The sequence below is a fragment of the Balaenoptera physalus genome, assembly GCF_965194825.1.
Source record: "Balaenoptera physalus genome assembly, chromosome: 17".
Lineage (NCBI taxonomy): Eukaryota > Metazoa > Chordata > Mammalia > Artiodactyla > Balaenopteridae > Balaenoptera > Balaenoptera physalus.
Genome location: NC_138895.1, coordinates 65,963,583 through 65,977,476, shown reverse-complemented (window position 1 = coordinate 65,977,476; position 13,894 = coordinate 65,963,583). Strand labels below are relative to the sequence as shown.

The window sequence follows — 13,894 nt, the reverse complement described above, 5'->3', positions numbered from 1 at the left end:
CAGTTCTCAGTTTGAATGTAATGTGGAAAATATTGGTGAGATAATGTTAATTAGGTTCTCAAATATGTTGAAATAATTGAAGTTCAGCACTAAATAGAACTAAAAGTTATTTTACACATGCAATTTGGAAAAGAAGGAATCTCTGTAACTTTTAGCTTCTTTTTTTGTTTTTAATTTGGATTTTGACCAATCAAGTTAATGAGATTTGTATGTAGATTATTCTATGACCAATGGCTTATTTCCTTTATGTCACTAGAGTGTGGAATGCATTGAGACATGAATCAGACATTCATGAAAGGATAGGAAAATCCATATTTAAGCCACATATGTGTTTTGGAAGTTGTTGCAGTAACTGCATGAATATCAATGTCCAACCCACAAAGAGTGAATGGAAGGCTAGGAAGTCTTCCAATTAGTTCCTGGGATACACAAACATAAGTAAGTAAATAAATAGCAAAGTCACTAAAGAAAAGGTAGATTAACAGGAGTCCACACTTAAGTATGCTAATCTTATGTACCACTACATATAATACCTACATGTGTATGTGTGTATGTATATATGTATATTATATAAAATAACTTCACTAATATGGATAGTATGGAGAGCTTTTTAAAAAGTGAAGCTTTATTAAAACAGGACACATATAGAGAATTGCACAAATCGTGTCTGAGTTTCTCAAAGTGAACACTTGTGAGCCAGCACCCAGATCAAGCAACACCACATTACCAGCACCCTAGAAGCTTCCTGGGCTTTCTCCCTGTCACCACTACGGCTGTGGCCAGAGGAATCAATATTCTGACTTCTAATGCCAGAGATGAGTTTTGCTTATATTTGAACTTTATATAAATGAACTTTATCTACTTTTTTGCATCTGTTTGCTTTCACTTAAGGTTCTACTGTGAGATCGTCTCCAGTGTTGGATGTACAAAAGCTCATCCATTTTCATTGCTGTGTAGTATTCCATTGTCTGGCTACACCACAATTGACTTAATCATTCTAGTTTTTGGCTAGTATAAATAATTCTGCTATTAAAATGGGTACCCTTTTATTCTTCCTAGCCTTTTATATGCTGTCAAAGATTTAATTCATAATAAACATATTATCAGTAACTTTTAAATTTTAGAATTTCCATTAAATAATATATATACTTAATAATAAGTGTTTCAAAATAGTAAGTAGACAAATGTTTTGATATCTGGTCTGTATATGGATGAAGATATATATTTAGATAATACAGCATCTACTAATTGTAGATGATACAGCATTATCAGAAGAGAAACCTATTATTGTGTCTTGAACACAGTAAATACTTTAAATAGGAATGATTTCCCTTTCCCTTTCTGTAGTTTCTGAGATTGACTTTATTTTATAAATAATTGAAAAAAGATACTTTGTACTTACACATGAAGAGTCCAAATGCCCTTCTGTAAACACCAAGATGTAGTTCTAAGAACTGGAAGCATTACAGCTATTTAGTCCTTTGTACCAGGCATGCCACTAGGCACTAGGGACAGAATGGAAAACATGGACACGATTTCTGTCTGCATGGACCACATAGCCTAATGGGGAAAGCAGATATTGGATGTATAATAAGAAAAACAAAAGGAGAAGTACTAGGTGACTGGGGAACATAAAAGATCCTGCCTTCCAGGACCTCATAAAGAAAGTTGTTGTGCAGTGGTTATGAGTTTGGTTACTTTGGATCAAAATTCAAATACCAGTACCATAAAAGATTGTGTGGCAATTTACATCTCTCTTGAGTTTTAGTTTTCTATAAAGTAGAGATAATAATATGCACACATGCAAGATAACCACATAAAGTTCCTGTTCCATATTAACACTAGCTTCTAGCCTTATGCTCACAGATAACTGTAGGATGCTCTAGACCCAAGTGAATTATGTAAACAAAGTGCTGACGAAGCTCATAGGAGGGAGAGATGGCCACCAACTATTACCTTGAAGGAGCAATAGAATGTTTCACTGTTGGAGATAAAATCAAGGCATCCTGAATGTAAGAAGTGGAAGAAGGTAAAATTGTGAGGCAAAGTTACAATTCTAGATTCTTTTTGTGAGAGCAGAGGATATGCCTGTAAGCAAGCACTGAGGGGGTGTGGTCATTAGGACTAATGCCATAGTCATGGGCTTTCTGGAATGCTCACTGATGTAGCTAATTAGAGACCTACTCTGCAAGATGAGGTGGTCACATCACCAAGTCATTTCTTTCATGGTTGCTCAAGGAGACTCCCTAGACTGGGAACATCCCGGTCTAGGCCTAGATTTTAACTGGTGGCTGAAACGTCCCATCATGGAGCTCTAGAACCATCCATTGGCCTTCTCAAAGCTAAGCTCTGAATTAATGTGAGACACCAGGGTTTGGGGTTGGGGGGCGGGGTGAAGCACTGGGGGGCAGTAAATGTTTTTTCTCTGGACAACTGCCTGATGTATCGGTCCTCCTTTTGTTGTTGTTGTTTTGGTTTCCTTCCCCTCCCCCCGTGGTTGAGTATATCTGTCTAGCCTTTTTGTTTGTTTGTTTAAGAGAATGATAACTCTGAAGTTTTGGGAAGAATCTAACATATACTCAGTCCACAACAGTCCTGAACCTCTGTCCCTAGCAACCTTTCTGGCCTCTATCACCCATGAACCGTCAGCACAATTCCTAATTTCAATCTGGTCTTTAATTTTACTTCTTAGGTTAAAACCACAGTTGTCAAATTCCACTGGTCAGGGAAGAAGGCTTTCTGTGCCAGATGTTTTATCCACCTAGTTCTAGAAGGAGAGCTATGGCAGTGTCTATCAAAGGGGCGCTAAGCACACACTCAAATATTCTTGCTCTCCTATCCACTAACTTGCCAGCTAGGTTTTGCTCTAAGCAACTCTCAGCGCCCCGCCCCCCCGCCTGCATGTTCCCTTTTTGTGAAAGCTTTCTGTGAAAAGCATTATTTCCTTTTGCATCTCGTTGACCAGCAGTATTTCCTTTAGCCTGAGTTTCTCCTTTGCAGCCCCAAAAAAGAGGACTGGAAAGTATATTTCAGAGAAAGAGTAATTTCATAAAAAATTATGTTTGCATTATTCAACGCCTTACCTAATGATGCTTGGCTACCCCTGATGTTGTTACTATGGAGCAGAGATGCCAACATCATCTGTGTACTTGAGTGTCTTACCCTGTAGAGCAGTAGTTCTCCATCAGACCAGACTTCTTCCATACACTTATTAAAAAAACCCTTTGTAACAACTCCCTTGCTCTCCTGAAATGAAACTTAGAGCACATATATTTTACCTACATACAGAATTTAAAAAAATCAATATACTGGCATAACTATACTATAAAGGAGAAATAAAAAGAAAGTAATTTATAATAAAATAAGCTTCACTAGAAGACTTAGTGAAGTAATGTTATATTAGCATCTTTACGTAGAATTGCCATGAACAGACTAGGAGGAACAAAGACAGGAGCACATGTGTCACATTGGTGTTCAAAACCATGATCAGTCCTGGCTTTGGTGCTGTGATTTTTTGAATGGAGAACAAATCTCGCTAAAGTTTTAAACAAAACAAAGTACAACCCTCTATCAAATTTTATGTTGTTAAATTCCTAGAAAATTCAATACGTATAAAAATCATGCAAAAACCACTTTATATGTATATACATATGTATACGTGTTTGTGTATATATATTTATATATATTTACATATGTGTATATATGTGTGTGTGTGTGTATAAATATATAAAATGGAGTTTGAATCCAGGCTCATATAATGATAAATAGGTTTGTTTTTTTTAACTTAGATCACTTATATCAGTCAATAGGACATTTGAAAGTTTGTGGGACATGGGATTATTCTTGATCATTGGGGACATTTAGCAGCACATAGAAACTGTGACAATAGAAATCACCCACAAATTTCCAGAACTTCTAGGGGATAGTACTACACCTGTGGTAAACAAAATATGAGCTCTTTGCAAACATAAATTTTCATCTGATTCACATTTACAGCCCCCAGGTCTGCACAGTGCCTGACACTAAATGTGTGTTTGCTGAGTCAAAGGAGCTATGGTGAGATTTGCTGGGGTGTTTGTATAACCTACCAGCAATTTCCATGGATATCCCAACAGAATGTAGCTTACTGTCAGAGATCTAACATTTTAATGTTAGCTTTGATCTATTTCAAAATATAAATATAACAGCCTACCCACCTGACCAGTATTTTAAATATTCTTTTGTCCATTTCTACTCTGAAGATACATACCAATACCGTCGTGGAGGTCCATTCTTAAGAGAGCAACAAAAATGAACCAGATTTATATGTATAGCCTTGCAGGTGCTACCTAACCTCAGCTGAATCCCCTTTTTGATCTTCCCATCAAGTGTTCATTCTTGGTTTGATAAATTTGATACATTCGTAAAATATCCCAATGGAGATGTCAAATAGGCATTTGGGTTCAAAAAAGTTCAGAGCACAGGGGAAGCCTACACTTGAGATAAGAAAATCTGGGTCATGAGCATAGAATGGGTTTTTTGTTTGTTTGTTTTTTCTGTTTGTTTGTTTTTATGCCATAGGGAAGGATATTTCACAGGGCAAGAGAGGAAAGGAGGAAGCAGCTCCAGAGTACATTTCTGATATTGATAGTCAGGTAAACAAAATGCAAATATGAACAGTAATAGCAGCCATGTTTAGAAAAGAAAACAAAAATCAAAATAAAACTTAGCAACCCACAAGAGCAGGAACTAGTCAATCAGAAATCCTAGCAACATCTGTAAACTATCTATGCAAGAAGAAAGAGTGAGGTATAGCCAACTTGAAATACACACGGTATTTTTATGTGACATGTAATTAGTTTTTGGAACTCACTACCACAGAATATTTATTTTGGGGTAACGAGCATAGAAAGTCTAAAAAAAGAATTCTTTTAGACAGTTGTAGGGATAAGAATAGTGTTACAACACATTAGGTAAGAAGCTGTGTGGTACCCACTCCCTCTCACATTTACCTGGCCTTGCTAAATGAATGTTCCAAAGGCCAGAACAGTCTACAGACACACTAAAATGGTTTCTCTCAACTACAAGGTGACATAACTTTCCAGGTGCTTGGGTAGGTTTTTTTTTTTCACCCTAATTTCTCAGAAGCACCTGAATCAGCCAGACCATAAATGGATAGAAGATGCAGGAGGAAATGAAAGGTCATTTCTGAAGGTCATACTTCCAAAAAAGTAGTGTGCTCCAAAAAGCCCTGATTTATTACTTTCTTATTGGGATTTTAAAAAAATCCATCTCTTTAGTATTATAGTTTTAATACTGTGAAAACATTGTTTAATTTCCTTGAAGCATCTTCTTTAAAACTAAAAATTACTGCCTTAGGATTTTCCCTACAATTTAGTCTGCATCTTGGAAGCATTTTCTATAAGAGCCTCTTAAATAATCAACTTTAAAGTAGGAAAATATGTGTCAAGATGAATTTAGATTTAAAACAAGATAGTAATTCATCTAAGCTTTGTGACCGCCTTTAGTAAATTCAGTTTTCTTCTCTGGTCTTTGATCCCCAAATCTCCCTTGCCATGTAATGGTACTTTCTTGTTCAAAAAAACTATTTTATTCTTAGAAAATATGGATATCAAGACCTTATTCTTTAGAAAGCCCCCCTCCACCATCAGTTGGCTTCACCACCAACACCAACACCAACAAAAGTAACTTAGGAATTTATTTGTGAGGTGTAATGACAGTAAGAGCTCTACAACAGCAGACAAGAAGCAAGGGATCTTATTTCTCAGTTTTGCCTTAGACTCTGAGGTCCAGTCAGTGACTTCACTTCTCTGAGTCTTACTTTGTTCATCTCTAAAATAGGGGTGTTGGACCAGGTGATGTGTGGAAGGTCTGCTTTAGTTTTAAGCCTTTGTCATTAAAAAATGAATAAAAAATTTTTAGTATATACTAGCTAATATTCCAGACATACAAAAATTAAATGGACTTAGTTATCTATGAAAAAGTATACCAAAGAAATATTTTTTAAAAATCTATTTTGTTGCAATTGTCAAAGTTTCTTCTGCCCAATTGGTTTCATTTATAAGAAATTCTGTTTAAGTCAATGAGATCACAAGAGGAAGCAGCTTTTGAAATGTCTCCTGCTTTTAAGTAGCAAGACTTCTGGGCTTTAGGATCACAGAATATTCTTTTAAACCAAAAACTATTTTTTCATTCTGAAACAAGTCCTTTTTGTCTTCAGCGAGCATAGAAGCCATTAATGTGTGTATTTTCATATCCCATATAGTTAGAAGCCAGGTCCAAGACATACTCTCAGGATTGACTAAAGCGGTATAATTATGGTCACCAGCAATCTCCTTAGACTCCTTTTGAGCAGAGTTTTCAATCTGTATTCACAAGGAAGTACTTGACAACTGCATACCGCTCTTTGGAATAAGTGTCAAACGTTCAGGTGAAATAAGCGTGATAATGGCTGGGTTGGCATGACCATTAAATACTGCACTGGAACTCTACATGGGCTGTCAGACACATCCCTCTGCTCCCACACTGTTTCCTGTCTCTTCTAACACCCAGTAAAAAGGAAAAAAATCAACTAGATTGTGCTAAAATAAAGGTCAACTAGAAAGTGCGAGTGATGGTTATTGAACAATGATGTAGTCGTTAGTGCCGTCTGTAAACATTTTCCATTCTCCTCCCTTCCAGAAACATGCTAAGATTGTACTTCTTAGTTTTCTCTGGGGAGGAAGGGGGTAGGGGTGTGAATAGTTCTGGCAATGACTTGTGAGTGTAAATGATAGAAGTCACTTCCACATAGGAGCACTTATATGACCCCCAACATTTTTTTCTCTTTCCCTCTTTCACAGCAAACCAACCATGTTCCAGATATTAATTTCTATATCATCCTAGGTCCTGGACAGAGGGCAATGCGAACAGCCTTCATTTTCACAAAAATCCTCTAATGCGGAGATTGGTATCTATTTTAGAGGCAAGGAAACTGAGGTTCAGAGAAGTTAAGTAAGTTTCCCTAAGGTGACCTGGCTGAGAAGTTTTTTCTGTCCTGTAGGAGCTTACATCTAGCAGCTGAGTCCAGTGAAAAATACCCATAAAGCAGAGCAAAGCTCCTGGGTTCCTTCAACCAGAGTTCTCTTCTCTGCCGGGTTTAAGAATGTCCTGGGATGCGGCTCAGAGTCATATCCTTGGTCAAAGTGATTGCAATGTATTTTTTCATCCTTTTTTCAGCTCCTCCTTCAGCTGGAGGGGGTCACCATGTTTCTGTCTTTGTTTTTTCTGTTGAAATTAAATGTCCTGGTCTCCTTACTGGACTTGAATTCTAAGTCCAAACCCATTAGGGCATAGAGCATGAGGCAAACACTTTATATTTTAGCTCCTTATCAGAAAAGTGCAATCCTAGGGAAGCAAGAGCGGCGAAAGAAGAGTAAGCAAAAAAGGAAGGAAGGCAACTTCAAGGGGGTGCATCACTGAGAAGCCGCTGCTTAGTATAAAGTGCAACTGATTGCTCAGTCTCACAAGACCATCTTCCAGAGAGGCTGTGTGAACTGCTGCATTCCAGGACCAAAGAGAGAGAAGAATTTATTCACAGGGATAAATGATAGATAGATAGATAGATAGATAGATAGATAGATAGATAGATAGATAGATAGATAGATAGATAGATAGATAGATAGATGACAGATACGGGATGGGATGGCATGGATGGATGTATGAACGGATAGACAAAATATAGATCTTACTGAATTTTACATTGTGTCATAGGTGATCATTTATATGTCCATCTCCTTCGTAATACTGCAGGTTCCCAGGGGGAATAGTCAATTGTTAAAGGCTTAGGTTCAGACAAGATTGGATTTGAATCCCAGCTTAGATGTGTACTAGCTCTGTGACTTTTGACAAGTCACTCAACTTCTCTGAGACTGTTTCTTCATCTATAAAATGGGGTTAATACTATCACCTCAGAGGCGGTTGGAGGGGATGGATGACAATAGCATGTGAAGAAAGGGCTCAGTATAGAGCCTACTATGTAATGATGTTATAATATACTATGTTATTATTATTCAGCATATCACCCAGGGCTTCCAGTATGATGTTTTGCATGTTGTAGGCACAAGATAAATGTCTACATGTTTAAATCACATCCTGTTTTATTCCATTTCCATTTCTAGTTTCTATTCCATTTCATAACCACCATGTCTGTTTTTTTCTAACTTTCTCTCACCAGCTGCCCTTGACCATCTATTGATTGGGCTTCGATCTAGATCATTAGCAACCAGATTGACTCATAGGATGATGTGAGCAATGTATTATCTTTGAGGAAAGGTAGATATAAAATGGAATTTAAAAACTGATGTTGTAAAATATCAACATACTGAAATGTATTGCCCATTCTGAGCTCAAAATGCCAAGGACTGTAGCTGGAAAACTGAACTAGTGATATCACCCTTATGCTTGTCAAGTGGGCCTGAATGGACATAATTATAAGGAAAATTGCAACCAGCCCTGCTGTTGAGTTGAAATTTTCAGAATTGATACTATATCTCAAATCTGGTGACTAATAGAAGTCCAAGAGAAGAAATATTAAGATCTGAGATCCAAAATGTGGGAGATTTCTACACATCTCCCTCAGGAAGTTTGAAGTGTTTACCTGCATTACAAGTTCTTTTGTCTTAGGGAGTCTCTCATTTATTTGTTAATCTATCAAATGTTAATTATCTGTAAAACTCCTCTGAAGCAGCACAAGCCTCATAAGCAAATCTGTTCTGACAATTCTGGTTGATTCCAAACATAAACAAGGTACTGCTAATTAATTTAAAAAGCCTCCAAACAACTAAAGGAAACTTCTTGAAGGGAACCAAAAAAAACGCATTTAAAGTTAAGTTTTACCTGGAGACAGTTCTTCAGACCCAAGGGAAGCGAAAGAATGTAAAATTTGGCCCAGTGATTCATCTAATAAATCATAATTGCTTGTGTTTCCTTTCTCCTGTTTACCTAGCAAAAGCTGTTGGCAGCAAATCAGTTCCTAGTAGATGAACAGATTTAACGCATTTGCTCTACATCCTTACCTAGAGACCTAATCCTGGCTATTGTGGAAATTATTAAGCAGTGGTAGACCCTCAGGTGGGGAACTGGCAGCAGGAGATAAACCTCTCAAATGAGCTACCTGCTTTTTTACACATTTACCTTTAAAATAGAAGCTAAATACAAATGGAACAGTACATGCAAAATGTCAAGCAAAATGAAAGATGCTTAAAAAAAATCTTCCTTTAAGCAAATTCTGTCATCACTCTCATTTTACAGACGAGAAAACTGCAGATTTTGTGCTTGTCCTTGAAAATTTATCCTTTACATGGAGGCTATTTATCTATGTCTGTAGAATCACCAGTAATCCTAATTACACATAGTAGGTACTCAATATCTATTGAATTGAATAAAATTAAAATAGATACATTGAATACTTGCTACGTATAAGCACCATGCTAAGCATTTAAGGTGTATGGAAACAAATCCTTTTCTATCTGAGCCCTCTAATCAAATCTGTGGAACTGCCTTGAAATATTTTACTTAGACCAAGCAAGTGATACAAGTTGGGAAGATACTGAAACTGATTTTAAAAACAAGTCAGAGATGCTTTTCCTGGAGATGATTAAGAATAGGATAGATAATCGACTTATGGCATATTTTAGGTGTGTTACTCCCTACTGAACAAGAAACTTCAAAATGTCTCCTAAAATGAGTCTGATTCAAAATGTCCCCCATTTCCCACCTCTTATGTAATTAGCATATGTAATAATGACTCATTCTTGTCTGGAATCTTATTCTTTACCAAGTTTATTTGTGTCCCTTTACTAATTTTAAAACAATTGTATAGGGATAGATAAAATAAGGATTATTCTCATTTTAGAGGTAAGATAACGGCCAAGGGTTATTAAGCTGGTGGTCGAACTGAGCTTGGAACCCTGGTATGCAGGTTTCCAGCTAAAAGTGCTCCTGTTAATTCACATCAATCTAATGGATCTAAAAGCTGTATGCTTTTTAGATATTATTATACATTATCCATTTAGCATTCTTCTTGAAACTTTCTGTGATATCCCTACTTTTTTTTCCCTCCTCTTTTTCATCCCATCTTGCAAATGTCTGTAGGTTCCAAAGGTTAACATTTTAATCTTTTTTTGCTTATGTACAATATCCTTGGGTAATGCCATCCTATTCTCTGTTTCTAGAGCCATTCATGTGTTCATAACCCTGAAATCTGTGTCTTCAGCTGCGTTTTTATCCTGAATACCCAGTACATGTAGTTAAGTGTCTACTCGACATCATCACTTGAGTCTCATAGTTGGAAGATCCAAAACTAAATTCCTTGTCTTCCTCCATAACTGTTGCCTCCTCCTGCTGTTGGTAATTAACGGCAACACCACATATCTAGTAGTCAGAATTCATGGGCATGTTCTCTATTTGCTCTTTCTAGTACCTCCCTCCCCATGCAATCAGCTAATATATCATACCTATCCCTTCCTCTCCTCCTTACCACTGTCTAATGTCAGCTTCTCCTCATTTCTGACCTGTTTCTCTACTGAGCCTTTTCTTGATCCTCTTTTTCCTCTGTTTTACCTCCAATTGTTTTGCAGTGATTTATGAGTATTTTACATCAGCCTAGGCTTTTGGATGAATGTTCTAGCAAACAGGAACATTAACTTATTCAACCCCATTGCTTAACAATATTTCCAGAGCATAGTAATTGTTTCAATAAGTGTTCACTGAATGAATGAATAGATAAATTATTTAAGGAATGGAGGAAATAGGAAAGAAGTTACTACACTATAAGACTATAGAAAGTCAAGTAAACTAACCTTCATAGGAAAAGAGGTTTTTTTTTTTAAAAAAAAATAAGCTTTATAGTTTATACTACAAGAGATCTTTAGGAAACTCACCATGATATATATCCTGAATGTTTCCTTTCTTGGCTAAGATGAACTGTAAAATACTATGGTTTCCAAACTGACCAGAAGTTTAGCTAACTCTGGATAGTCCTCAAATAGTTTTCTGCGGCAAAGATCATGACGAGGGATCACAAAAGGAACTCCCAAACCAAGTAGTTATTTCAAGCTTTGTGTGGGCTCCTTTTAATGAATTTTCCATAAACGGAAACCCACTGGGTCACTCATGGTTCTGCATACCAGAGAGAGCAAGCCCAGTGGTATGCGACTGGCTGCATTGCATCATGCAAAAATAAATTTGCTGGAGGAAGTGTATTCTTGTATCCTTTAAGGAGAAGCACATACTGGTAGCCTGCTGTAGTGAAATCACTTGTCATCTAAGAAATTTCCATCTCAGTAACTTTGGACTATAGCTAGTCTTAGCACAAAGAAAGAAAAATCATCATCAGTTCATCTAGACTTTGGGAAGGCTTTGGTTGATCTTCTCACTTTCGTGATCTCCTAACACTATGCTCTCGAATCTGAATGAAAAGTTAGCATTTTAGGGCTTACTTTTGGACTATGCATGAAGGCTACAGCATAAGTTAGAGCATTTAGTAAATGTTAAAGGATTCGGCCAAACAATAGTATTCTATGGCACGTGCTCTGGGTTTTAATTCTGCCTCTACTAATTAACTGTGACCTGGGATGGTTGGTCATTCTAAGACTCATTTTGTAGCTTGTGGAGACTTAATGATGATAATGGTAAAACATCATAAAGTAGGTACCAACCAATGTGTTATAAAGATTATTTTTTAGTTCACCGCCTGGCACAGAGATTTAATGTGTGTTTGTTAGAATGGAATAGACAAAACAGAATTCTACCTTCATATTGCCCATTTTTCTTTCTACTACCATATAACTCCTAAATATGGGGAATTTTGTTAGAAATTTTATGTTTGGGCCTAAGAGTTATGTGATTAATTGAAAGATCAGTTAAAGCATTTAATAATAAAAATTACATACCTATATCTTAAATATTTTATTTTGACTTAAAACATTTAAATAAACATTCATTCACCTGTATTTTGAGATATAGTCAAGGCCTTTCTTAGAATCTGTGTTGGCTACCTGGAGTCCCATGCTGTCTTTCTTACAAAACCCTTATCTAAAATGTATTGCCCATCCATTTCAGTTTTGGAACTTAAAGACATTTTTGAAATAAATTGATCATATAATCCTTCTGGATGTTTTCCCCATTTTGTTTTTGCAGTTGTCTCAGCTACCTCAAATTCTATGGTAGGGTTTTGTTGTTGTTGTTTTGTTTTTCCATGCCTCACCTTTATCAAGTCATCCCCCAAGCATTCAATTTACTTTTCATAGAAAAATAATTTTTTCACGCCCATGTTTACTGGTTTACATAATATCTGAGTCTCCTAACTATAGTTACAACTACAGCATATACAGACACATACATACAATGAGCATCAACAGAGTCAGCAGCAAACATACAACTGACTTTTTTTTAAGAGAGCAAATGGGAGTTGGAATGCTAAAGGAGAAGGCATGGCTAAGAATTCAGCATGCTGGGGCAGCCCTTGGTTTTACAGAGGGAATGGAAGGCATGGGTGAATCTGAGAACTGGAGGTTGATAAGAGAGTTCTGCAGTATAGGCATACCTTGGAGATATTGTGGGTTCGATTCCAGACCACCACAATCAAAGGAATATCACAATAAAGCACATCACATGAATCTTTTGGTTTCCCAGTGCATATAAAAGTTATGTTTACACTATACTGTAGCCTATTAAGTGTGCAATGGCATTATGTCTACAAAACAATGTATATACCCTAATTGAAAAGTACTTTATTGTCAAAAAATCCTGTCATCTGAGCCTTCAGTAGGTCGTAATCTTTTTGCAATAATAACATTAAAGATCACTGATCACAGGGAAGTCCCTGGCGGTCCAGTGGTTAAGACTCTGTGCTTACACTGCAGGGGCACGAGTTCCATCCCTGGTTGGGGAACTACGATCTCACATGCCACGTGGCATGGCCAGGAGAAAAAGAAAAAGATCACTGATCACAGATCACCACAGCAAATAGAATGATAATGAAAAAGTTTGAAACATTGCAAGCATTACCCAAATGTGACACAGAGACACAAAGTGAGCAAATGCTGTTGGAAAAATGGCGCCAATGGACGTTCAACACAGGGTTGCCACAAACGTTCAGTTGTAAAAAACGCATATATTGTGCTGTGAAGCACAGTAAAGCAAAATATTGTCAAAAGGGGTTTTACAAATAAAAGAGTGGAACAAGAAGTAGGAGGGGGGTTAGAGCAAAACATTTGTTTCCAAGTTCATTGGCTACTTAAACTCTGTCAATATTACAGTGATAGAAAGAAAAATGGTAGAGCCAGAAAATGCTTCAGAGAACAACTAATTCAGCCCACCCATCACCTTCACCCACGACCATCACCTGCTAATATTTGATAGATGAGGAAAGATGGTTGGGTTTGAAAGAGAACATTCTTTAACACAGTCCAACATAAAAGAAAAATGGAAGGTGAGGAGAGGGACAAAGCTACTACAGATGGAGCCTGAACTGTCCTTTCAAGAAAAGAGACACGGGGGGCTTCAGGAAGGATTCCTGGACTGGTGGGAAACACTAGATTAGAGGATTTTTGGATTCCCTTCAAGGATTAGGGGTCTACACCAGAGGATGGACGGATAGGGAATGGGGAGAGGAAGAAAGAAAAAATGGAGAGAAAATTCCATTTAATTTTTCTCTAAAAATCAAGCATAACCCAAAACAGACCGGCCTCTTTTACAGACAGCACTTTATGCTTCTGCAGAGACACCTATGTACGTGTCCTAGCTTTTGCAGATATTCATCAGTGGTTATGTTATGCACTTCACAGAAAAATTTATTTTTGAACTCTTCTTAGACTTCAAATATTATCAGCTGGCAAAGGAGATAGAGCCA

At 37.0% G+C, this 13,894-nt stretch overlaps 2 protein-coding genes across 8 annotated transcripts in view; one reads left to right on the top strand and one right to left on the bottom strand.

The window, feature by feature from the left end:
- TNFRSF11B (TNF receptor superfamily member 11b) overlaps positions 1 to 13,894 on the top strand; it is a 28,160-nt gene that overhangs the window by 1,280 nt on the left and 12,986 nt on the right. The window lies entirely within an intron of this gene.
- Positions 1 to 13,894, bottom strand: part of COLEC10 (collectin subfamily member 10) — a 185,617-nt gene that overhangs the window by 161,936 nt on the left and 9,787 nt on the right. The window lies entirely within an intron of this gene.